Below are 24,657 nucleotides of genomic sequence, written 5' to 3'. Positions count from 1 at the left end.
TGTATTAATACGAGTATTATATGTAAGAAACGGAAGGTAATGGTTCCACTCTTTTCAACACTGGTGAGACCTCAGCTGGTATACTATATCCAGTTCTGGGCAATGCACTTTAAGAGGTGGACAAATCGGAAAGAATCCAGAAGAGAGCTACAAAAATAGACGATTTAGACAATCTGACCTATGAGGAAAGGTTAAAAAAAATTGTCTTTTTATGTTTAGTCTTGAGAAAATAAGACTGAGCAGGGACCTGATAAGTCTTCAAATACATTAAGGATGTTATCAAAGTATGGTGATCCCTATTGACTGAAGATAGGACTTGGCATAAAAGGTTTAATCTGCAGCAAGGGAGATTTCTGAAGATTTCTGGTTTACACTACAAACTTAGGTCGATAGAAGCTGCCTTACATCGACACTATCAGATCCCTTCCACCAATGTAACTCAGCTGCTACATTGACTTAATTACTCCACCTCTGTGAGAGGCGTAGCGCTTAATTCAATGTTGATAGGTCAATACAGAGGCAGTGTAGAAGCAGCGTTGTTTAAGTCAACTGAATTGGCCTCCAGGAGGTGTCCCACAATGATCCACTGTGACCACTCTGGTAAACATTTTCCACTCCGCTGCACAGCAGCCATGTACATAGGAAACAGCCCCTCCCCTATTAGTCCTGGGAACTTTTGAATTCCTATTTCCTGTTGGATCAGTGCAGAGAGCTCGGCAGCCCAGCTCATCATGACAACTCAATGACCCAACCATGCTTCAGGCTGGAGCACACAGGAGGTGGTGAATCTTATTGGTGTGTGGGGAGAAAAGTCTGTGCAGGCATAGTGCCAAACCAGCTGGAGAAACGTTGACATATGTGAGAAGATCATGCAGGGCATGGGGCGGGAGGGAAGTGCTACACCTAGGATATGCAGCAGCATCTCTTAGAAAATCAAAGGACTTCAGCAGGGGTACCAGAAGGCAAGAGAGGCGAACAGTCATTCTGGTTCTACACCACAGACATTGCGCTTCTATAATAAGCTTCAAGCAATTCTTAGCAGTGACCTCACCACTACTCCCAAATGCAATATGGACACCTCACAGGAGTCCGAGTCCCAGGCCACGCAGGGCAACACTGAGGAGGACATTGTGGACGAGGAACAGGAAAATGGGAGACAGACTAGCAGGAAATCAGGAAATCCATTCTGCCCTAGAGCCAGGAGTTATTTTTAACCCCTGGGCAGTCCAGGCAATTGTAGGACAGTGTCATGGCCAAGTGTGATGACAGGGAAGGCAGCTCTGGTGAGTATGCAATTCCAGTCAAACTGTAGGGATTACACGCTCTTATATTTTATGTTTAATATGAAGAAAAAGTGAGATGCAGGGGACATCTGATTCTCAGTGGCCGCTCCAGCTAGGCAGAGAAAAGAAAAGACTGTTTATGTGCACACGGATAGCCCAGCAATCCTCCATGGATATCTCCAGGAAACTTTCATAGAGGTACCCTGCAATCCATTGCAGAAGGTTTCTGGGGAGGGCTGCTTTGTTTCTTTCAGTATAGTAGAACATTTTCCCACACCACTCCAGTATTAACTCTGCTGGCATCATTGTGGTACACAGCATAGCATAGCAATAGCATAGTATAGCAGCAAAAGGACCAGATCTGTAACCAGATGCTTGCAGCATCTGCTCCCTTGCCACCTCTGTTACCCTCAGAGACTGATATCACATAGGGTCACCTAGGGGAGACGGTGGTCGGTTTCATTACAAGTGCTCGTACCGCAAACAATAGAGCATGTGATCCCACACCCAGGGTGATTTCTGGGTCTCTCAACCACTAACATGTTGGTGGTTTGGGTGGCAGAGATTGGCATTAACCTAAACCTGCAAGTCCAGGGCAACTGTTACCACCAGCATTAAGGGAAGGAGGCAGGAGGTTTCCCTGGAGCCACCTCAGAAAAAAGATCACATTTTGGGAGGCTCAACACTGATCCCCAGTCTCCTCACACCATCCATGTTGCTAAGAAGAGAGGGCATTGTACACCTGCCCACCTGTACTCCCAACACAGGGTTGCCCACAAATTGCAGTACAAGGCTCATCACTCATGCCACGGGACCATAGTCACATGGCTGGAACAGCAATTGGTTCACTGAATAGCTAGTGATACTGATTATGTTCTGGCTTGCACTTCAGTGGAATAAGGGGAGTGATATTTAAATAGCAAGTGTGTACAAGACCCAGGGTAAGCACTGACAATGGTTACCTTGTGCTTTGCATGCCTTACAGTGGAAGACTTGGCCTTTAGCTCATCCTCCACACCACCGGAGGACTTCCAAGATTAGAATATGGAAAAAAAAAAGAACATGAGATGACAGTGTGTTCAACAAGATAATGAACACCTCTGGGACAACAGACACAGAGCTAAGAGCCTGGAGGATTTCACTCCCTGAAAAACTGGACACGAAGAAAGAAAAGCAGCCCAGGAGCATGAGTGCAGCTTGCAGGATGAAATGTTCCAGATTATGAATGACCAATTAGACATGTTGAGGCATCTGGTTAAGCTTCAAGAGAAATAGCTTGAGATGAGACTCCCTCTGTAGCCCCTGCAGAACAGCCTTCAAACATTGCCGTATCCCCCTTCACTCCCCCTTGAACGTTCAAGGAGGCAGGGGGAGATAAGGTATCCCTTCCACTCAACACCGGGGGAGTGTACTAAAAGAAGGCCATTAGATGACCTTTGAAGGGCAAGTCTACTCTGCTTTTACAGACAAGCTGACTTGGTTTCTGCCCTCCCAATGTTGTCATACCATCTGTCCAAGGTTAAATTCTTTTCAGTTTCTTTATATGTGCAATAAAAGTCAATGTTTCAAAAATGAGATATCCTTTATTCAATCCAAGCATAGGAGCTTTGGTGGGGGTGGAGGGAATGGGAGGTACAGGGAAATGATGCAATGGAGGGAATGGTATGGGAAGGCACAACACAGATAAGCAGCATGCATTACTGTGGGTTTTCAAAGCCTCCCGGAGTCGCAGTATACCTCACTGGGCTCTTCTTATTGCCCTGGTATCTGGCAGCTCAAAATTAGCAAACACCCTATCCGCCTCCATGCCCCACCCCTGCAGAAACTTCTCTCCCTTTGCCTCTCAGATATTATGGAGTTACACCACAGGCAGTGATAACCATGGAGATACTGCTTTCACTGAGAACTAAGCTTAAGCAAACTGCACCAGCAACCCTTTAAATGTCCAAAGGCACATTCCACCACCATTCTGCACTTGCTCACCCTATTGTTGAACCATTCCTTACTGCTGTCCAGTGTACAGCTTCATGAGACATGAGAGCAAGGAGTAGGCTGGGTCTCCCAGGATCACTATTGGCATTTCAACATCATCAATGGTTATTTTGCAGTCAGGAAAGAAAGTCCCTCCTTGCAGCTTTCTGAACAGCTTTCTGTGTTCTTAAAGATGCACATGTCATGCACCTTTTGTGACCATCCCATATTGATGTTGGTGAAATGCCCCTGTGTGATCCTCCACACTTGCAAACACCATTGAAAAATACCCCTTTCTGTTCATGTACTCTTTGGCAAGATGATCTGGTACCAAGATAAGGATATGCATGCAGTCTATCAACCCCCACCTCTCTCTCACACACACACACACACACACACACACACACACAGAGCTAGTAACCCCTATTGTGGCAAAACCATCCACTATATCCTGCACTGCCCAGAATCACTACCCTTCTTAACAGAAGACAATTAATGGCCCTGCACACTTGGATCACAACTCCTCCCACGGTGGATTTAACAACTCCAAATTCATTTCCCACTGACCGGTAGCAGTCTGGTGTTGCAAGCTTCCACACAGAGATCACCACTCACTTCTCCACTGTCAGAGCAAGGTCTCATTTTAGTGATGTTGTGCTTCAGGGCTGGGGAAAGCTCTGCCCTGTTCCTGGAAAGTGGACTTCCGCATTCAAAAGTTCTGCAGCCACTGCTCATCATCCCATAACTGCATTATGATGTGATCCCTCTAGTCAGTGCGTCTCCCAGAACCAGAAATGGCACTCCATTATGTTCAGCTGCTGAGCAACTGCCAGCAGCACCCAGGAATTATTTCATTCTATGGCTTGCAGCGGGGCTGCTTGAAGAACATTGCAATGTTTCAGGCAGTGGCTTCTGTGTTGGTTCTGGAAATACTGCAGGATAAGACAAGGTGTTTGTAATACTCACAACAAAAGAGCACAACTGAACGGAGTCCATGCTTCTCAGGCTATGGCATATGAGTAGCTAAGCCAGCCTTTTGAAAAATAGCATGAAAAAGTATGGGGTTTTTGCCGTTGAAATCAGGTTAGGGAGGAAACTGCATAATGGGAGGTCGAAGCCATGTTCCCATTCCCCCCGCAACAATATTTTGGTCCCATGAGTTATTGCAAGCCCTTCCCAAAACCCCCTGCAGCTAGATGCACTGAGAGATAGCTACCCACAGTGCACTGCTATCTGCATTGATGCAAACAAAGCTAGCGAGGATGCACTCCACCAACACAATGAGCGTGGTGTGGACATGCTCAACCGACTTAATGCTGTGGCTGAATGTCGACTTAATTAAGTTGACTTAAGGCATTTTTACACTACAAAGTTAACTAATTACAAGGAAAGTTAAGTATTGGAATAAGCTTCCAAGGAAGGCTGTGAAATCCCCATCACTGGATGTTTTTAAGAGCAAGTTAGACAAAAACCTGTCATGTTTACTTGATCTTGCCTTAATGCACAGGGCTAAACTAGATGACCTCACAAGGTTCCTTCTAGTCTGACATTTCTATGTCTACACAGCAAAGAGAAACCCGTGGGCTGTGGACTGTTTCATTGCTTGTAGACTTCCAGGCTAGTATGGGATCCCTGGCTCTAAAACCCTCCTACCCTGCAGGGTCCTAGACCCCAGGTCCCAGACAGAGGCTGGAAGTCTATGCAGCAATGAGACAGCCTGACAACCCTCAGTCAGCTGGCACAGGCCAGCCACAGGCTTCTCTTCCCAGGTAGACATACCTGGAGAGTCTACAATCATCATCATCGTGGCAAATCCCAAAAATGGATGTGGCCACCTCGAAAATCAAGTGCCATCCAGATCAATCTCTGGCAAGGTGCTTAAGGTTGTCTGCTGGTGATGGACATAAACTGAATATACCACCAATCTTGTTATGCCATCAAAACTTTTGGCACCCATGTTATCCTCGGCTGTGTACTGGCATTCCATGGTGCTCATGCTTCAGAATTTGTTGGTCTTCCATTTTTATAATACCCTACCAAGAAAGATGCTGAAACTGAGCCAATGGACAGGCCCACTGACAGCAATTCTGGGCCGCAGGGCAAACAGTTAATGGGCCCTCACACACACATAAGATGCGCCCATGTGGACGCAATCCACCTGACATTAGGGTGGTGCTGCGTCTGCCCTGGCTGGTGCCCAGTGAGCTGCCAGCTGTGTGGCTGGGCACGCTCTTCCAGCACAACCAGGGTTTCCACATGCCCACCCAGTAGGGTTGCCAATTGTCTAATCGCACAAACACAAATACCCTTGTCCTGCTCCTGCCCCGCCCCTTCCCTGAGACCATGCCCCTGCCCTGCCCCTTCTCCAAGACCCCACCCCCTGCTCACTCCATCCTCCCTCCCTCCATCGCTCACTCTCCCCCGGTTAGGGCAGGGGGTTAGAGTGTGGGAGGGGGTGCAGACTCTGGAAGGGATTGTGGGTGTAGGGTACAGGCTCTACGCTGGAGCAGGGGGTTGGGGTGCAAGAGGTTAGCACTTACTTTGGGCAGCTTGCAAAAGCAAATGGCACACGCCTCTGGCAGCAACTCCTAGGCGGGGGGCCCAGGGAGTCTCTGTGCACCGCTGCCTGCAGGCACCACCCCCACAGGGCCTAGGAATTGTGGTCAATGGGAGCTGTGGAGTCGGTGCTCAGGCAGCGTGCAAAGACCCCCTCCCCAGGGACCGCAGGAATGTGGTGGCTGGGCAGGAAGCCTGTCTTAGCCCCGCTGTGCTGCCGTCAGCAGTAGCTGCCGGGGGCCCTGGGCCCTTTTAAATCGCTTGGCCCCTTTGCCCCATCCCTGTCGGCGGGCCTGCCAGTGGAACCAGTTGCTGAGTTTGGCTTCAAATATCCTAGTTTCTGATCTTATCCTGTCAATTAATATGGAACAAATCATGGAGTAGACAAGAATCAATATTAATCCAGTGTTCTTCAGCCTCCCTCACTGCCCACCTGGTTCTGTAAATCCACAGCTTCTTGGAAGCTTGATGTCAAAATGTCCCCACAGAGGCCCAAAACACAACAGCAGCTGCTCCAGAAGACAAGCATCCAAGTCTTCTGGACATTCCCCAGCAATGTCTATAATGCAGTCCAAATATTTGACAGCTGTCACCTGCTCAATGTCCTGTCTGAACAGGTAAATATTAATCTGGTTGTCATCTGGAGCTAGATGCTGCTTGAGGATAATAGCCAGGGACATCGATTTTTTTTTTTGATTAAATACCAGACTAATGAGCTTTGCTTCTTGACTGACCAGAGTGGCCACCAGCTGCAGCAATTCACCAAACTGAGCCAATAAGACACTGTCAGCATCAAGGCCAGCCATTACACTGATGACATTTTACTCCAAATAAAGACAAACAAAAACAATGAGACAGTCCCAAGGATCTAGCTGTCTATATTTTTTTCCAAATTCAGAAGTCATATAAAGTATATTATATTTAATTATTTTGAGGCCTAAGTATGAAGACCATTTCTTTATCCAGACACTTAGTCAGCCCCAATCCCTATACTATGACCCCATGCTACCATTACAGTAAATATGCTAAAGATGAACAAAAACTTCTATTTTGGACATCAAAGATTTTCTCAGTTTACTAATATCGGATTTTTCTAAGTGCCATTTTTCCTATTATCCGACACTCAAAAAGGTAGTCCTTGGATCTTCCTCACTGTTGCTAATGTTAAAAGTTCTGGAACTAGAACTTAGCTGGTAGTTGTGTGTGTTTAAATGAATGTAGAATTGACAGAAAGAAGCCATATAGATAGCACTAGAGACTCAAGTTCTCTTCTGTATTCATCAACAGATACACTATGGCAGTGGTTTTCAAACTGCGGGTTGCGACCCAGTACTGGGTCACAGAATGTCAAGGCACTGGGTTGCGGCGGCTCTGGTCAGCACTGCCGACCGGGCTGTTAAAAGTTCCGTTGGCATTGCAGCCTAGCTAAAGCAGGCTAGTCCCTACCTGTTCTGACATTGCACTGCACCCTGGAAGCAGCCACCAGCAGGTCCGGCTCCTAGGCCGGGGGGGGGGGGGGGGGGGGCACAGGACTCCATGCGCTGTCCCTGCCCCAAGCACCAGCTCTGCTCTCCCATTGCACTTCCACTTGTGTGCCTCTGCCTAGGAGCCAGACCTGCTGCTAGCTGCTTCCGGGGTGCAGCGTGGTCCATGGTGCCAGGGCAGGCAGGAAGCCTGCCTTAGCACTCCCGCTGCACCGCTGACTGGGAGCTACCCGAGATATGCCCACACCCCAACCCCCTGCCCCAGCCCTGAGCCTCCTTCCACATCCTGAACCCCTCATGCCCAGCTCCATCCCGCAGCCCTCACCCCCTCACACCAACCCTGTGCCCCTCCCACACCCAAGCCCCTCATCCTCAGCTCCGTTGGGTCATAGTCATCAACAATTCTCTTCAACTGGGTCATCAGAAAAAAAGTTTGAAAACCACTGCTCTATGGCCAATAGAATTAAAGCTTCTTTGCACAAATGTGCTTTAGCCCTCACCTGAAGAGACCCAACCTTAAAAGTGAGATGACAGTTCAGTTTCCATGTCTATTTCTTGTCCCTTCTGCCAAGACTGATAACGAGGACAGCAACGGTGATGTTCATTTTTGCACCTATCCACTAAGGAAGGTGGTTAGAGCACTAACTTATTTTACATTGGCCAACAAAAACTGCAGACAATGACAACTTTTGGTCACTACTAATATGGTCTAAATTCAGTGACCAAGAGATGAATGATCTATATCCTTTGCCAGTTTCCCTAGTAGTCCTTGTCTTCCCATGCACCCACCCACCCAAAAAAAAAGCTGAAAAGAGAACTGATAGCCATAATAAAATATTTGTATTTGCTCTACAACACTGACACAGAAATAAAAATGTCATCAGAATAAGCAGATGTGAATATCAAGATACAAAACGCAAAAATCTGTCTTAATTTACACCCGTGCACCTCCACTGACTTCAGTGACGGCACCTGGGTTTAAGACGAAAATAATATGTTTTACCCTCTAATCTGTTCTCTGCTACCCTTACATAAGCAGAGAAGGAGGAGGATCCGGGGAATTACAGGCCAATCAGCCTCACCTCAGTCCTGGAAAAATCATGGAGCAGGTCCTCAAGGAATCAATTCTGAAGCACAGAGGAGAGGACAGTGATCAGGGACAGTCAGCATGGATTCACCAAGGGCAAGTCATGTCTGACTAATCTAATTGCCTTCTGTGATGAGATAACTGGCTCTGTGGATGAGGGAAAAGCAGTGGATGTGTTATTCCTTGACTTTAGCAAAGTCTCCCACAGTATTCTTGCCAGCAAGTTAAAGAAGTATGGGCTGGATGAATGGACTATAAGGTGGATAGAAAGCTGGCTAGATCGTCGGGCTCAAGGGTAGTGATCAATGGCTCTATGTCTAGTTGGCAGCTGGTATTAAGCAGAGGGTCCCAAAGGTTGGTCCTCGGGCCGGTTTTGTTCAATATCTTCATTAACGATCTGGAAGATGGCATGGATTGCAACCACAGCAAGTTTGCAGATGACACTAAACTGGGAGGAGAGGTAGATACACTGGAGGGTAGGGATCGGATACAGAGGGACCTAGACAAATTAGAGGATTGGGCCAAAAGGAATCTGATGAGGTTCAACAAGGACAAGTGCAGAGTCCCGCACTTAGGATGGAACAATCCCATGCACTACTACAGACTTGGGACCAAGCGGCTAGGCAGCAGTTCTTCAGAAAAGGATCTAGGGGTTACAGTGGATGAGAAGCCGGATATGAGTCAACAGTGTGCCCTTGTTGCCAAGAAGGCTAACGGCATTTTGGGCTATATAAATAGGAGCATTGCCAGCAGACCGAGGGACATGATCATTCTGCTCTATTCGGCATTGGTGAAGCCTCATCTGGAGTACTGTGTCCAGTTTTGGACCCCACACTACAAGAGGGATGTGGAAAAATTGGAAAGTGTCCAGCGAAGGGCAACAAAAATGATTAGGAGGCTGTAGCACATGACTTATGAGGAGAGGCTGAGGGAACTGGAATTATTTAGTCTGCAGAAGAGAAGAATGAGGGGGGATTTGAGAGCTGCTTTCAACAACATGAAAGGGGGTTCCAAAGAGGATGGATCTAGACCAGAGATGGGCAAACTATGACCCATGGGCCACATCCGGCCCGTGGGACCATCCTGTCCGGCCTCTGAGTTCCTGGGCTGGGAGGCTAGTCCCTGCCCCGCCCTCCTCTGATGTCCTTCCTCCCCCACAGCCTCACCTCGCCATGCCCCCTGCACAATGCTCTGGGTGGTTGGGCAGCAAGCTCCTAGGGCAGCACAGCTGCAGAGCCGCGGCCTGACCCGGTGCTCTGTGCTACGCGGCATGGCTGCCTGTCCTGGTACAGCCGCACTGCCAACCACCAGTGCTCCAGGCAATGCAGTAAGGGGGCAGGGAGCGGGAGAGTTGGATAAAGGGCAGGCAAGTTCGGGGGGGAGGGTGGTCAGAAGGGAGGGAACAGGGGGCTTGAATGGGAGGGCAGTCAGGAAGGAGAGGAGGGGTTGGATGGGGCGGTGGGGGACAGTTAGGGGCAGAGGGTCTGGGGGCAGTCAGGGAGAAGAGGTGGTTGGATGGGGCAGGGGTCGCAGGGGGGCAGTCAGGAAGCAGAGGGGGGGTTGGATGGGGCAGGAGGTCTGGGGGAGGTCGGCGACAGAGCTAGGGGAGTTGATGGGGCAGAGGTCCCCAGGGAGCCATCAGGGGGCAAGAAGCAGGGTGGGTCGGATAGGGGTCAGGGGCTGGGCCATGCCTGGTTGTTTGGGGAGGCACAGCCTCCCCTAACCGGCCCTCCATAAGATTTCAGAAACCCAATGTGGCCTTCAGGCCAAAAAGTTTGCCCGCCCCTGATCTAGACTGTTCTCAGTTGTAGCAGATGACAGAACGAGGAGTAATGGTCTTAAGTTGCAGTGGGTGAGGTTTAGGTTGGATATTAGGAAAAACCATTTCACTAGAAGGGTGGTGAAGCACTGGAATGTGTTACCTTGGGAGGTGGTGGAATCTGCTTCCTTAGATGCTTTTAAAGGTCAGGCTTGACAAAGCCCTGGCTGGGATGATTTAGTTGGGGATTGGTCCTGCTTTGAGCAGGGGGTTGGACTAGATGACCTCCTGAGGTCCCTTCCAATATTGATATTCTGTGATTAACTAAAACCTTTCCCCACCATTAGCCTCACTAAAATCAATGGGACTACTTGCATAGTACAACAATAATGTAAGTAAAGGCGGTAGACTTGAACTCCATCTTTGTAAAGTGCCATGTTTACTGATGTCCCAATCACAGTCCCCTCTAATTTTTTCCATCCATGTGCGGAATGAATTTTGTTATGTGCACCGAGGCAATATTTGGATGTGCGCCACTAGTAGACACAAAAAAACCTAGATATAATATCTATTTTTAAAAAGTTACGATAGGGATAATTACTCCAGCCAGGACAGGTTAGGCATTTTAGAACTCAAAGAATTAAATTTAAGTGTAAGAGAAATAAAAAAATATGAAAATGCATACACCAGTCAAAAAACTAAAACACACTTTGAAAGAATAAAATTACAGCCATGCATTTTCTCTTTAACGCACTCTCACTCACTGCCTGGAAGGCTCATTCAGACCTCAGACCCAGCAGCTCTCCTGCTCCTGAGCCCTGTCTCCCAAAGAGATAGGGTATAGGAGGACGGGGACACCCTGACATCAGCACTTCCCCCTCCTCCCCCCCGCCACTCTGCACAACCAGCAGGAGGGTCCCAGGAGCAGCTGGCCAGGGGCTTCAAGGCAGAGGGCCGTAGCGACATGACTGCATAGCAGCGGGGGGAGGGGCACCTGAACACATACTGCCAGAGACGTACGGTGGCTGCCAAACCACACAGCTTAGAGCGAACACAAGTCCCAATATACCTTATAATCAATAATTAATGCAGTAGAAAAGTACCTTTTTTTAAAATGTCATTTTTGTTGACATTCATATTATAAATCATCATTTTGAAAGGTCCCATGCGTCTTCTTTCTACTTACAATCCCCACAAATGTTACATATTCAATCACTTAAAATTTAGATGTGCATTTTTTTCTGAATAACCATAGCAATTAATGTACAATTTACACTATCAGCCCCTCTAATGAAAACAACAAGCCTTTTTATAGTTATACATATTTCTAAAATGTATCAAAAGTTGCAAAACATGGCTGTTACAAGGGGATGAGACAGTACTAAGAGTAAGGACAAATAACTGCAGCCTAACACAACTATTGAAGTTTAGAGTCCAATAGAATCCCTGATTTTTGATCCAAACCACTTCAACGCCATTCATGAGCTACATTGGGAATAGTGTTGTTGGCACAGGAGCCAATCAATTTCTGTTTTCACCCATTTTGGTCATCAAAGGGGTGAGTATCCAGGAGGACTACGTGTTCAGATCTGACCAGCCATGTCTTTAGTATCATTGCTGTGGGACATGTTTGGCCAAACTAGCTCCACTTTGCAAGAAGGTAAGAAGCAGAGAGAGCGTTTTACTAAATGACAGCTATTTGCTGAGAAGATTTTCTCCCCACAATGATACCAATCTTTAAAATTAAAGTTAAGAGTTAGAGTTAAGGCTCTGATTTAACACAAAAAATAAAGAACTTAAATTTTAAGAGGAAACAGTACCTACATTGTACAAAAGCATCATCACAGCACATATGTATATAAGAATATCTACTGCAAAGGTCTGGATTCCCTCTGTAGAATAACAACCTAATCTATGAATGCAATCCACATGTATGCCAACTGTTACAACCAAAAAAAGCTTTAGACACTATTAGTTATTCTTTGTCGCACTAATGTAGACCTAAGTAGAACAAGTCTGTTTCTAAGGTTCAACAAATCCTTTTTTCTTTCTGTCAAAAGACAAAAGACATGCCTGTGACCTTATGTTCATCCAACCTAAGTACGAATTCACAGAAATTCTTGGTAACAAGGCTAGAATTTCCTCTTGTGCATTAGAAATACAACTGGAAATATTGGGTCATCCATCAAGATTATTTTTCTCATCACCAACCGCAACAAGTAAAAACCTCCAAAGTTTACTAGTATGTTGTATAACACAAACTGAGCTAGAAAAGTATCTTGACTGGTCATACAATTAACCACATGAGCTCCTTTTGTAGTCTCTGGATGCCCCAACTAAATTACAAAATATGGAGAGGTTTCAGTCTTTGGTACAAAGTTCTTAGTGATTTTTCAGAGACAGATAATTTCACAACTGATTATAGTGTTTTACTTCTTTTTCAAGCATCCAACACTGAGTACTCATTTCATGTTGTTAAACAATAAGCACACTGTATCCACTGGTTGTTCAGCACTCTATACTACCATTCATCTGGGATTTCTGTACCCAGCCTCCCCTGCTGCAGGCTCCTCATATTTCTTCCCATTGTGGCAAAGAAGGGGTATATCCATGGCTCACTGGAGCCAATCTTAAGGCCATGAGAATTATTGGGAGCTTCCAATTCTTTCCATTGTGTTTTACCATTTTCCATAGTGCCTTCTTTCGGGAGTAGTTAGTACATTCCACTAATCCTGAGGACTGGGGGCCCTGCAATGTGCAAACATTGTTTAATCCCCAGAACATCTATTGTGCTTTGCAAGCATTCCTGGGATCTCTCAAACCTGTTTATTTTTGTTCTGAAAGAGTTCTTAGGAATAGTACTGTAGCCATGATATGAAGATTTTATCATTACAATTACATAGTGCACAAAGTTATAGAATCTGTAAAATATCTTACAAAGCAGCCATGCAACTGCTAAGGGAAGGAGGGTTAATTCCTTCTGTGTCTGCTTTGAAAAATCAGGTAGGGATAAAAAGTCCCCACATCTCTAGGACAGCTGGTTTTCTACCGATTAAGATGAAATTATAGTAATGCTGCATTCAATGCACTCATTTTCAGACATATCATATAAAATTAATATGTCTGCTCACTGCCATGTTTATTTTCATTTTATTTAGGATGTAAATAATAAAGAAATAATATTATGTAAAATAACTGAGTAACTCTTGGTGGACTGAAGCTTAATAGAGTAAATCCAATATTTCAGAACATTATAAAAGGGTTTTAATTTTTGTTCTAATAAAATACTTTGAGTATCTTTTATTGAGATGGAACTAAGGCATGGAGAAACTTTTTAATAAAATACATTTTAACAAAAAATGGAAATGTCTGACAAAGTACTTATTTTGTAAAGGCAATTTTTTTAAAAGGTGTTCACATTTTCTATGGCTAATAATTAAGTCAGATGAAAATTTACTCTATTTTTATAAGAGATTTTTACTTCATTCATTTTTAATAATGCTTGAAAATGTATTGTATGTATTATTAGGATTTGGATTCTCCCAGATTTTTCTAGTTATGAAGATCATTCATTATATTTTGAAGTCTGTGACAAATTTTAACTATTGAACCACCACCAATTCAACTTAATTGCTCCATCCACAATGTTAAAAAACAATTAAAAGCAAAAATGTGGTCAAGTGTCTGCGGTGCAAGGAAAGAAGAGGAATCAACTTTTAATATTTCATTTTTGTAAAACCTCATTAGATTTCTATAGAAGCCTATTGGTGTCATCTCTTTAAAATCTATTTTCCATAAGCATAGAACATTAACTATTATTTCTACCTTTCCTTTTTACTTCTTTTTCTGCATCTCTTCCCCATCTCTGATTTGTAAACTCCATTTTTAATTTTTTTCAGAGTAGCAGCCGTGTTAGTCTGTATTCGCAAAAAGAAAAGGAGTACTTGTGGCACCTTAGAGACTAACAAATTTATTAGAGCATAAGCTTCCGTGAGCTACAGCTCACTTCATCCGATGCATTTGGTGGAAAAAACAGAGGAGAGATTTATATACACACACAGAGAACATGAAACAATGGGTTTATCATACACACTGTAAGGAGAGTGATCACTTAAGATAAGCCATCACCAACAGCAGGGGGGGGAAGGAGGAAAACCTTTCATGGTGACAAGCAGGTAGGCTAATTCCAGCAGTTAACAAGAATATCAGAGGAACAGTGGGGGGTGGGGTGGGAGGGAGAAATACCATGGGGAAATAGTTTTACTTTGTGTAATGACTCATCCATTCCCAGTCTCTATTCAAGCCTAAGTTAATTGTATCCAGTTTGCAAATTAATTCCAATTCAGCAGTCTCTCCTTGGAGTCTGTTTCTGAAGCTTTTTTGTTGAAGTATAGCCACTCTTAGGTCTGTGATCGAGTGACCAGAGAGATTCAAGTGTTCTCCAACTGGTTTTTGAATGTTATAATTCTTGACGTCTGATTTGTGTCCATTCATTCTTTTGCGTAGAGACTGTCCAGTTTGGCCAATGTACATGGCAGAGGGGCATTGCTGGCACATGATGGCATATTTTCCTCCCTATCCATCTATCTTCTTTGCTCTTATTTCTTACTTTCTGTCCCTCCCTTTTTCTGCTCTGTTTTAAAATGTCCTTCTATTCTGCAATCACAATATTGCTTTCTCTTCTGCTTGACAAAAAGTTGGCAGGAGACAGGTAAGCATTGGAATGGGGAGGCAAGGAATTCCAGGTAAACAAGAGGAGCCCATGAGGATTGACTGGGTAGCGGTGACTCACTGTACCCTTATATTCACACCCTACACATTGTAATAATCTTTGTACAAAATATGCCTTGTGAGGTATCATTTGAAAATTAATAACTCACTGGTCATTAATATCATGGTGAAATGCACATAAGAGCAAAGTATATAAAGTTATTATCATAAACTGAAGTTATGACTAAAATGTGTTTAAGAGACAAGTCTGGGGAATGGGTTAACCAATTTCTCAAGACAAAAGATAAACTGACACTTCTAGCCACGTGTCAAAGTTGATTGGCAGTCATTGGTCAAGTGGCCATTCTTTGGCAGCAGAGAGGGGCAGGAACAGATCAATTTGCATTTTAACAAACAATAACATGGAACCTCTCATCAGGAGACCCCATGGCTTCATCCTCACAGCTGGAAGGTGCTTTATATAGGAGTAATCCTCAGGAAAATGCATTTCAAAGAGTAACCAAACCATAAAAGGGAGGAGCAAAAACATCTCAGGTTTTCTCTCTTTCACCTTACAAAGAAAACAAAGAGTTGGACTTTGGGAGGGCCTCTGACTTGAGAATTTGGTCAGTTCTGTTGCTGGGAACATGTAGTAAGGATTTTACCTTGAACCAAGTCTAGTTAAGTCTTGTTAAGTTAAATGCATTTACTCTTTATTTCTCTTGTAACCATTTCTGATTTTAATGCCTTATACTTGTATCACTTAAAACCTGTTGCTTGTAGTTAAGTAAACGTTAATCAAAACTAATTCAGTATTGTGTTTAAACTGAATTGTTTGGTAACTCCAAATAAAGTAGCAAACTGTTGTACATTGACACCTTACAGGAGCAATGAACCTCCGATATCACTTTACAGAAGAGGGCTGTACAGCACAGAACACATTTTCTGAGGAAAATCCAGGGCTGGGAGTGTGTTGGGGTCCCGCTGCAACTGGTAACAAAGGCTAGTGGAAGTGTGACTGGAGTGTGCTAGCAGGTTGAAGCTATACAAAAGACACTCAGGGTGTGACCTGCATTCTGTTTGGCTGTTTATGAGGAGCCCAGGTTGGGACCTACAGCAGCAATGTATTGTAAGGCACCCAAGATTGCACACAACCCTTCATTGGTCTGGACTGCACCCTGGAATGTTATAGTCTTGTTGTGCTAACTCATGGCCCCCACTTTTAGGTCCCAGAGGTATGGAAACAGACTTTTCTCCTTTCACAGAAAGGTCCTGGAAAGACTGCCACCATCTTGTTGTGATTCTTTGAGGGCTGAGCTGCCTCAGTGCATGGCTTGCCACAGGTATTGCTCTCCTGCCATTCCCTGTCCCTAGTGTTTGAAATTAGCGCACTATCATGCTATGGCCCCCATCCTGCAAGCACATGAGCACACACGAAACTTTACTTATTTGAGTAGTCCCTTAGTGTTCAATATGGTTACTCACATGCACACAGGATTGAGGCCTTTGTTAATGTTATGTGATACCTCAAATCACTGCTGTAATACAAACACAAGTAGCAGCAGAGGTCAACTAGAGACAGCCATTAGTCAACCTGAATCCTGCATTCTGTGTCTCTTGACTCTACTCTTCCCCAGGGATGCCTCCCCATAATGGATCCCTGAAGCCCATTCTGAGCCTTGAAGATGAAAAGTCCTGAAGACTCTTGCCAATTTCACAAGACAACTCTTGAACACCTAAAGGCTTATACATTTGTGGTAGAGGGAAAATGACTTGCATTGGTCAGTTTCCTTTGGCATTAAATTATTTAGATGGTAAAGGCTATATGATATGATCAGGATTGCACAATCCTGCTAAGCTTCCTTCACATTCTGTTCCCTGTATAAATCACCATTGCAACAGAATACTTCATAAACTCACACAAGAGAAATAACTGGGAAATGGAGCAGTTTTTCCATGGCGGATGGTCCACAGTGTGTAATGCGGAAAGCATAATATATACTTTGGGGGGAAATTACTTTGGACATGTGCAATGATTTTTTTTTTGTCTCTTACTCCTGTTGTACTAGTCCCTCTTTAAAAGCCAGACTGTGAACCCCTTACTCGCATTGATTAACTGTTGATCATACAAGTAGTCCCATTAAAGACAATAGTAAAACTCACAATGTTTTCAGTGGGGCTGGGATTACATCCAGTGAGTCTACTCATGCACATAACTGCTCATTAGTGGGACAAATGAACATGGGCTCCGACTAAATCAGTGGTTCTCAAACTTTTGTACTGATGACCCCTTTCACATAGCAAGCCTCTGAGTGCGACCCCCTCCCATAAATTAAAAACACATTTATATATATTTAACACCATTATAAATGCTGGAGGTGAAGGGGGATTTGAGGTGGAGGCTGGCAGCTCGTGACCCCCTAAGGGGTCCCCAGTTTGAGAACCCCTGGACTAAATGATCTACATGACAATAAGTGCCAGCATTGCCCATGTATCATGAAACTAGTCCACTAACCTCAAGTCAATTTCCCCTTCTGTTTCATGGAGATTGCATAATTATGAAATCCAATTTTTAAGTACATACACAAAGCTTCCAGCCTTATCTGCAAGAAACCTGCATACATTTCAGTCTGACTACTTTCATAGCCAACATTACAAGCTTACAGTAGAACCTCAGAGTTATGAACTGACCAGTCATCTACACACCTCATTTGGAACCGGAAGCACACAATAAAACAGCATTATAGACCAAAAAAAAAAAAAAAAAAAAAAAAAAAAAAAAAAAAACGCAAATACAGTTCAGTGCTGTGTTAAATGTAAACTACTAAAAATAAATACATAAATAAATAAAGGGAAAGCAGCATTTTTCTTCTGCATAGTAAAGTTTCAAAGCTGTATTAAGTTAATGCTCAGTTGTAAAATTTTGAAACAACCACCATAACATTTTGTTCAGAATGACAAACAATCTTCATTCCCGAGGTGTTCATAACTCTGAGGTTCTCCTGTAATTATTATGCAGATACACTGTAAAGTCATACCCTTTTCAGTACAGAAGGAGGAGAAAATGATTAAGATTGGAATTTGAGCTTTTGGAAACTCCGATCAAAATGAGGCACAAACTCTTTTGTGTTTAAATAGATCAGTCATTTTTTTTCTTTCAAGTCTAATTTATAGTCTTATTTTTGCCAAAAATTGTCAGGTGGAATAAAATATAGATACCAAAAACTCCTAACAATTTTGATAACAACCTGACAATATTCATACAGCTTCTTCAGAACTTTCTATTAAACACACAAAAACTATTACTACAAAAAGAAAAAATATTGTCAAAAAAAATCCTCAAATGAAGCTGAAAAGCTTCAAGAAAAATATGTTTTTATAAAATTTGAAAATAACTGGGGAGAGGAGAAGGACAGAAAATCCCTCTGCTATTATATACAGAAAATGTCATTTCTGCTTCTTATGAAGTTGCATGAAATTCAAAAGGATCAATACTGAGAAACTGAGAAACACAGAGAAACTGACATTTGTGGCACAAAAATGTTTTAAACACAAAAAAGTTTACCGGGATGACATTTTTCAAAAATGTCTAGTTTATTAAATAATAGAAACACTATTTAAAACAGAAGAACATTTATGTGGGGTGGAGGAAGTTACTGAATTACATCAACTAGAACTCTAATTAGTAACACTAAAGTGACAGATATGTTTGTAAATTCTCTCTTTTTTCCCCAAAAAGTTTAGGACAGCGCAATGGTGTCACAAGTTGTTTATTTTCATCCCAAACTGCTACTAATGGGTCAGTCACAGAATAATTAAGCAACCACAAAGTGCTTACATTCATTAAAATTTCAAATGTGTGTCAAAGTAACTAAAGAAAAAACACATCCCTCAGGCCCAATATTGCAAGCATTACTCAGACAAAGCCTCCATTATCTTCATGTAAAGGCAAAAAATAATTAAAGGAGGAAAATGTTTTAGATTGTATAAACCTGTTTTATTTGATGATTTAGAACTATTAAATATGGATTTTAAAAAGCATGCACACTGTATATATTCCTTTAAAAATGAGTAGATAGTGTAGTCAGCAAGCCTGGCTGATAGTATTATGTTAAATCATTTATCTTCAACAAATCATTTATTTTCATCACTGCATAATTAAACCATCAACAATGGTGTTAAAAAAAATAGGTAAAATTAGACTAATTAGCAATAACAGTTCCAATGCCAAATATATGAATTTTCTGAGTGGCTTTTTCTCCCTATCAGAGTATAAAAGTGAGAACACATGTAAAATAACTTTAAAAAAGTTTCTAAACTTTTTAACAGCATTATTAATTGGTTTGTCCCGGTAGAAAGCTATCATACCATGCCAACCATTGTATAGAAAAATTACTGCGCTGAAGAGCTATGTTACTACAAAGAATTTTTTTTATGGTGTGTAGAGAATTATAACGAGAAAACTCCAGGTTATTAATAAAATAATAATATATACCACCACAGGTATTCCTGGAGCATTACAACAAATAGAAGAAAGTTCCCAACCCTAAAGAGCTTACAACTAAAGAACCAAGCCATCCTACAATTGTGATTTTCCTGCAAAAGGGACTACAATTTTTCTCCACTGCCTTTCATCTTGTGTCGTAATTTACTACTAAAAGTACAATGTATATATAAATTGCTGGCATTATGACTACGTAGCACTTTAGACTACTTTGCACAGGTACACATTTTTTTCACAAGGCTGAAGAGAATCAGTTCCATTGCTAAAAGAAAAGGAAAGCTTATGCTCTAATAAATTTGTTAGTCTGTAAGGTGCCACAAGTACTCCTTTTCTTTTTGCGAATACAGACTAACACGGCTGCTACTCTGAAACCTGTCATTATGCAAGTTCCATTGCTGCTTTTCTTTTTGAAGAGAGGAGATAGTGATTATCCCCACTGAGAATGGGAGCAGAGTTTAGTGGAACAGAGAAGGGGTTTGACTCTAAAACCAATCAATCTCAAGAGGCCACCAGAGGTCTGTGCCTCTGAACTGCCTCCTATCCACCAGGGAGGCATATTCCTACCATGTCCCCCAAATGTTGTCACTCTCCACACTGCCTTTCAGGGGGATGGCATATCACAGTGAGGGAACGGGTCTGAATTCCATCCCGTTCCCATCCGTGGAACTTGTCTGAGTTTCCTATGCTTCTGGACAGCATACCACTGAGCAAGAATTGTCCATAGATACCACATCCCTCTCCTCTCCCTGTACATATCCTGCTTGCTCTCTTCCACTTGTGGAAACAGCAGGGAACAACTGGCCATAGAGTAGACACAGCAGACCAAGGAATAACAAAGGATAGGGAGATACAATATGTGCATAGCTTTCATTATAAAAATATGTTCTGTGTGACAAATTTAAATTATAAAAACAGAGAAAATGCCAGAAATAATGCCTGCTAAAAACAGACCTGTTAAAATTATGTGTGGGGAGAATGTATATTTCACACACCAATGCACTATAAAGGTCATGCCAATTCAAAGAGGAAATGAATGTTATACTAACATTCAAACAAGCTTCCCTCTAGTTATTTGATTTCAAAAAATTTGATTGCAAGAGTATAGTTTGTTTTAAAAGGCAAATTCAAAAGCATTTACAGATGCTACAATGTAAGCACAAATCCAGTTCTGTCACCTAGCTGACCGTCTTGAAAGTTTTCAACAGTGTTGTCTTACTACCATAGCCTTAGTCAGCCTATTATAAATTTGTTTGTAAAGACATCAATCAAATCTACTTCCTGCTTTGTCCACATGCTGCTCTAGCAGCTCTCTTACAGCTAAAAGAAAAGGAGTACTTGTGGCACCTTAGAGACTCCTACAGCTGTTTCACTATTCTATTCATTCCTCCTCTAGTAATCTCAGCAATTGTCAAGAGTGTCCACCTGCATCCTAAAAAGGGACCATATGGATGACATTTTGCCTCATAGGAGTGGTGGTACAAAAATCCTTGTACATAATAAAACCACACAATATACTTTAATCTGTAATAGCTTTGCTACTCACAGATTGTTTAAACTCTTAAAAAGCTATTTATCTATCCATCTAGGTATTAATACTGACCCAACATTACTTCACCACCAGTTCTCTCAAACATCCTGGGGCCAACACAGCTACAACAACACTGCAAATATCATATTCTATTAGCTTATGAAACAGCCTCTGCAAGTAGCATCCTGCACATATTTCCTCCTCCCAGACAAATAAAAGAATCTGTATTCTGGTAGATGCATGCAATCCTACTAATTCCAAATGGGTTACTAGATCTTGGCCCAAAATATTTAAAACTTGAGGGGGAAGGGAGGAAAGTTTACCCCCTCTCCATTTTAGACCCCTAATAAAGCATTGTTTGAGGACTTGCATTTCCTGATAAACAGCTGTTATTTTGCATGTCCCTGTTGTTCCTCCCCCACAAATGAACATGGGACATCATGACAATCCTGTAAGAGATTCTGCTTCTGGATGTCAACTAAGGTGCACTTAGAAGCTGCTGTCCTTCTGTACATCCTATCCTTTTAACACATGATGCAGTATTTCTGGATTGTCATTTCTCTCTCTCTCTCTCGCACACACACACACACACACACACACACACACTCATTTAATCTGCAAAGCCTGCGAGGGGTCCAGGCATATTTTTCACTTAGATCTAAGGCACTCCTTGGAACCTACAGCACTTCCTAGAATTTTCAGAGACAATGGTAATCGTGTGGTTTTTGCATATGAAAAAAAATCCATTTAAAAAACAAAACAGGGAGGGGAAAAATAGGTTATTAAACCTCAACCGGAGTGTGGCATTTCTTTTTAAAAAAGCTGGGTTTTGAGTTATGGCTTCCCCCATCTCAGCCCCTGTCTGCCTCCCCCCTCACTTGTGGAAATATTGCTACCTCTTTTCATTCTGTTGCCATGCCTTTTCTTTTTGCTGACATATTTTTACAATGTTGGCTTTTGGAAGCTATACTAACCTGTTAAAATTGTTTTTTTTTTTCAAGATGACTAATACGTCTCCTTTCTTCCAATACTGCAAAAGGTCATTGGTTTTCCTCTATAAAACAGTCTCCATGAGAATTATTACCAGAGGAACTCAAAGACTGCCTGTTTGCAAGAGGAAGAATATTCATTATGTAATGTTCTGAGGAATCCCTAATCCACCTCAAAAAAGGTGCACTTATCAGAAATTTAATGTGAACACTTCTGACATTTAAAAAAAACTTCACACTTCTTTCATGCAACAAAATGAATCAAAGCACAACTGGACTTTGTAAAACATGAACGAACGGTAAATAAGTTGGCCTCAGACATGTGAAATTTTAGGCAAAATACAACAACATTGCAATATTTTTGATTTCCTTCTTGGAAAGCCATTTAGATACACAGGCTGCCACCTCAACAGAAAGTTTCAGGAGATGGCCCTTGGCAGTTCAAGTTTCCAGTGGCATGTTTTGTTTCATCCACTCCCTTCTCTATTAGTCACACTGAATGCTTAAGAGGCCAAGTTTACTGAATCAAACAATTGATGAAAAGCCAACAGGCAACATGACATTTACTGTGGCATGAACAAAAAAGATACAGGTCAGCGAGACAAATGGACTTGACGTTAAGTAGGAACTAACTGAAGATTACTGAATCATGAAACATCCCATGCACTCATGGCTGCTACAACTTTCTCCCCAACCCCTCCCATGTATACACACACATATTCCTCTCAGCTAAGCTTTCAAGACTGCAATCAATCAATCTAAGCGCCCGGTGATTTGCTAACTTACTGCAGTGCGATGCAGAACGGGCAAACGTGCAGCTCTGGACGGAGAGGGGGATCAGCGCAGCAGAGAGCAGCAGCATCGGATCGCCCCCTTGGGGGCTCATTGCAAATACACAGTCTCCGCCACCGTCACCCCTTTCGCAGGCTGCGGCAGCAGAGCCCCTAACCTGGCTCCCCCCTGAAACAGCACAACACCGGCCTCCAGAACAACTGCTAACCGCAGCTTCTCTGCCAGCCCCGGCTGGAGATGGGCCGACCTGTCCAGTTAACCGCGCACCTTCACTGCGCCGCTCTCGTCCCGGGGAGAGGCCACCCCCAAGCCCTGCCCTGGCGTTGTATGCGGGCTTTGTACCCGCAAAACCCCCACGCCCTTTGGTAAGGGGGAGGGTCTCCCACAGAAGCTCCCAATAAAGCCCAGGGATTGCTCAGCGCCAGCCCGGCACCAGCAAAGCGGCGGTACCCGCTGGCCAGCAGCGGCGTGTCTCCTCCCGCGCTGCTCGGCGGCCGGGCGAGCCCCAGCCCCAGCCCCGGCGTCTCCTGCGGGCTGGGTCTCCTTAGGAGGAGATGCGGGAAGGACTCCGCCCAACGCCGCCGCTGCCAGTGAGGAGGCGGCGGCGGTAGCAGCTGCTCAGTCCCCTCCCCCAGGTGAGGGCGGCGGCGGCTGCCTGGGCAGCACTCACCTAAACTTCACCGATTCTGCCCGCGGGGGGGCTGTCGCTCTGCTCCCGGCGGCGGCGGAGGCGGCGGCAATGAGCCCCGTGCCGGGCTCCCCTCCCCGAGGTAGAGCCCGCGGACTGGCGCCGCGCACGGGGCTGCGCGTGTGTGTCGGTGCCTCTCGCCGGGCATCTCAGCGGGGCTGCGCGTCTGCGTGCAGCCCCGGGCGGGGGGCCCTAAGGCAGGCGGGCGGGCGGGCGGGGGGGGAGGGGTTAGCGTGGGGGCCCTAAGGCGGGCGGGCGGGGGGGGGGAGGGGTTAGCGTGGGGGCCCTAAGGCGGGCGGGCGGGGGGGGGGAGGGGTTAGCGTGGGGGCCCTAAGGCGGGCGGGCGGGCGGGGGGAGGGGTTAGCGTGGGGGCCCTAAGGCGGGCGGGCGGGCGGGGGGGGGAGGGGTTAGCGTGGGGGCCCTAAGGCGGGCGGGCGGGGGGGGGAGGGGTTAGCGTGGGGGCCCTAAGGCGGGCGGGCGGGGGGGGGGGGCGGGGTTAGCGTGGGGGCCCTAAGGCGGGCGGGCGGGGGGGGGGGAGGGGTTAGCGTGGGGGCCCTGAGGCGGGCGGGGCGGGGGGGGGGAGGGGTTAGCGTGGGGCCCTAAGGCGGGCGGGCGGGGGGGGAGGGGTTAGCGTGGGGGCCCTAAGGCGGGCGGGCGGGGGGGGGAGGGTTAGCGTGGGGGCCCAAGGCGGGCGGGGCGGGGGGGGAGGGGGTTAGCGTGGGGGCCCTAAGGCGTGGGGGCCCTAAGGGGCGGGCAGGGGGGGGGGAGGGTTAGCGTGGGGGCCCTAAGGCGGGCGGGCGGGGGGGGAGGGGTTAGCGTGCAGCGCCGGGCGTGGGCGGCCTGGGGGCACCAGCTATGTCGGGCAGCGCGCGCGTGTGTGTGGGCGCGCGCAAACAAGCAAAGTGTGTCAGCCGGTGTGAGCTCACTGGGCAGTGGCCGTGTGTGTGTGTGTGTGAAATGTGGCGTGCGTGTGTGTGTCAGGGTGTCGCTCCCTTCCCCGACGCTGGGACCTCCGCCTTTCCGCTCGCCCCAGGCTCTGGCTGCTTGCCCGCAGCCCCTCGGACCATTGCACCTGTGCCCAGTGCCTCAGGCCCAGCTCCGTCACCAACGTACCTTCCCCTGCCACAAGACCCCCTCTCAGCCTGAGCGGCCTTGCCCTTCCACTGTGGGATGTGGATACCTTCATGAAGCTTCCTCCCATAAAGTTCTGCCACGCACTGCCCCCTCTGTTCCCCCACTTCCGTCCCTAGACATGGCTCTCAAGGCAGCACCCAAGGGGGCATTTATTTATGGAGTGGTAGGCAGC

General features: G+C 45.1%; 1 protein-coding gene across 1 annotated transcript in view; it reads right to left on the bottom strand.

Annotated features, from left to right (window-relative positions):
• The window catches only part of DGKB (diacylglycerol kinase beta), a 519,697-nt gene extending 496,197 nt beyond the window's left edge, over nt 1-23,500 (bottom strand). Inside the window, 2 exon segments of the mRNA XM_038392537.2 lie at nt 21,857-21,986; nt 22,658-23,500. The gene's annotated coding sequence lies outside the window, so the exon portion shown is untranslated.
• Nucleotides 23,501-24,657: the final 1,157 nt, after the last annotated feature.

Source organism: Dermochelys coriacea, chromosome 2, assembly GCF_009764565.3.
Source record: "Dermochelys coriacea isolate rDerCor1 chromosome 2, rDerCor1.pri.v4, whole genome shotgun sequence".
Classification (NCBI taxonomy): Eukaryota; Metazoa; Chordata; order Testudines; family Dermochelyidae; genus Dermochelys; species Dermochelys coriacea.
Note: the sequence above shows the minus strand (reverse complement) of the source record. Positions and strands in the feature narration are given on the sequence as shown.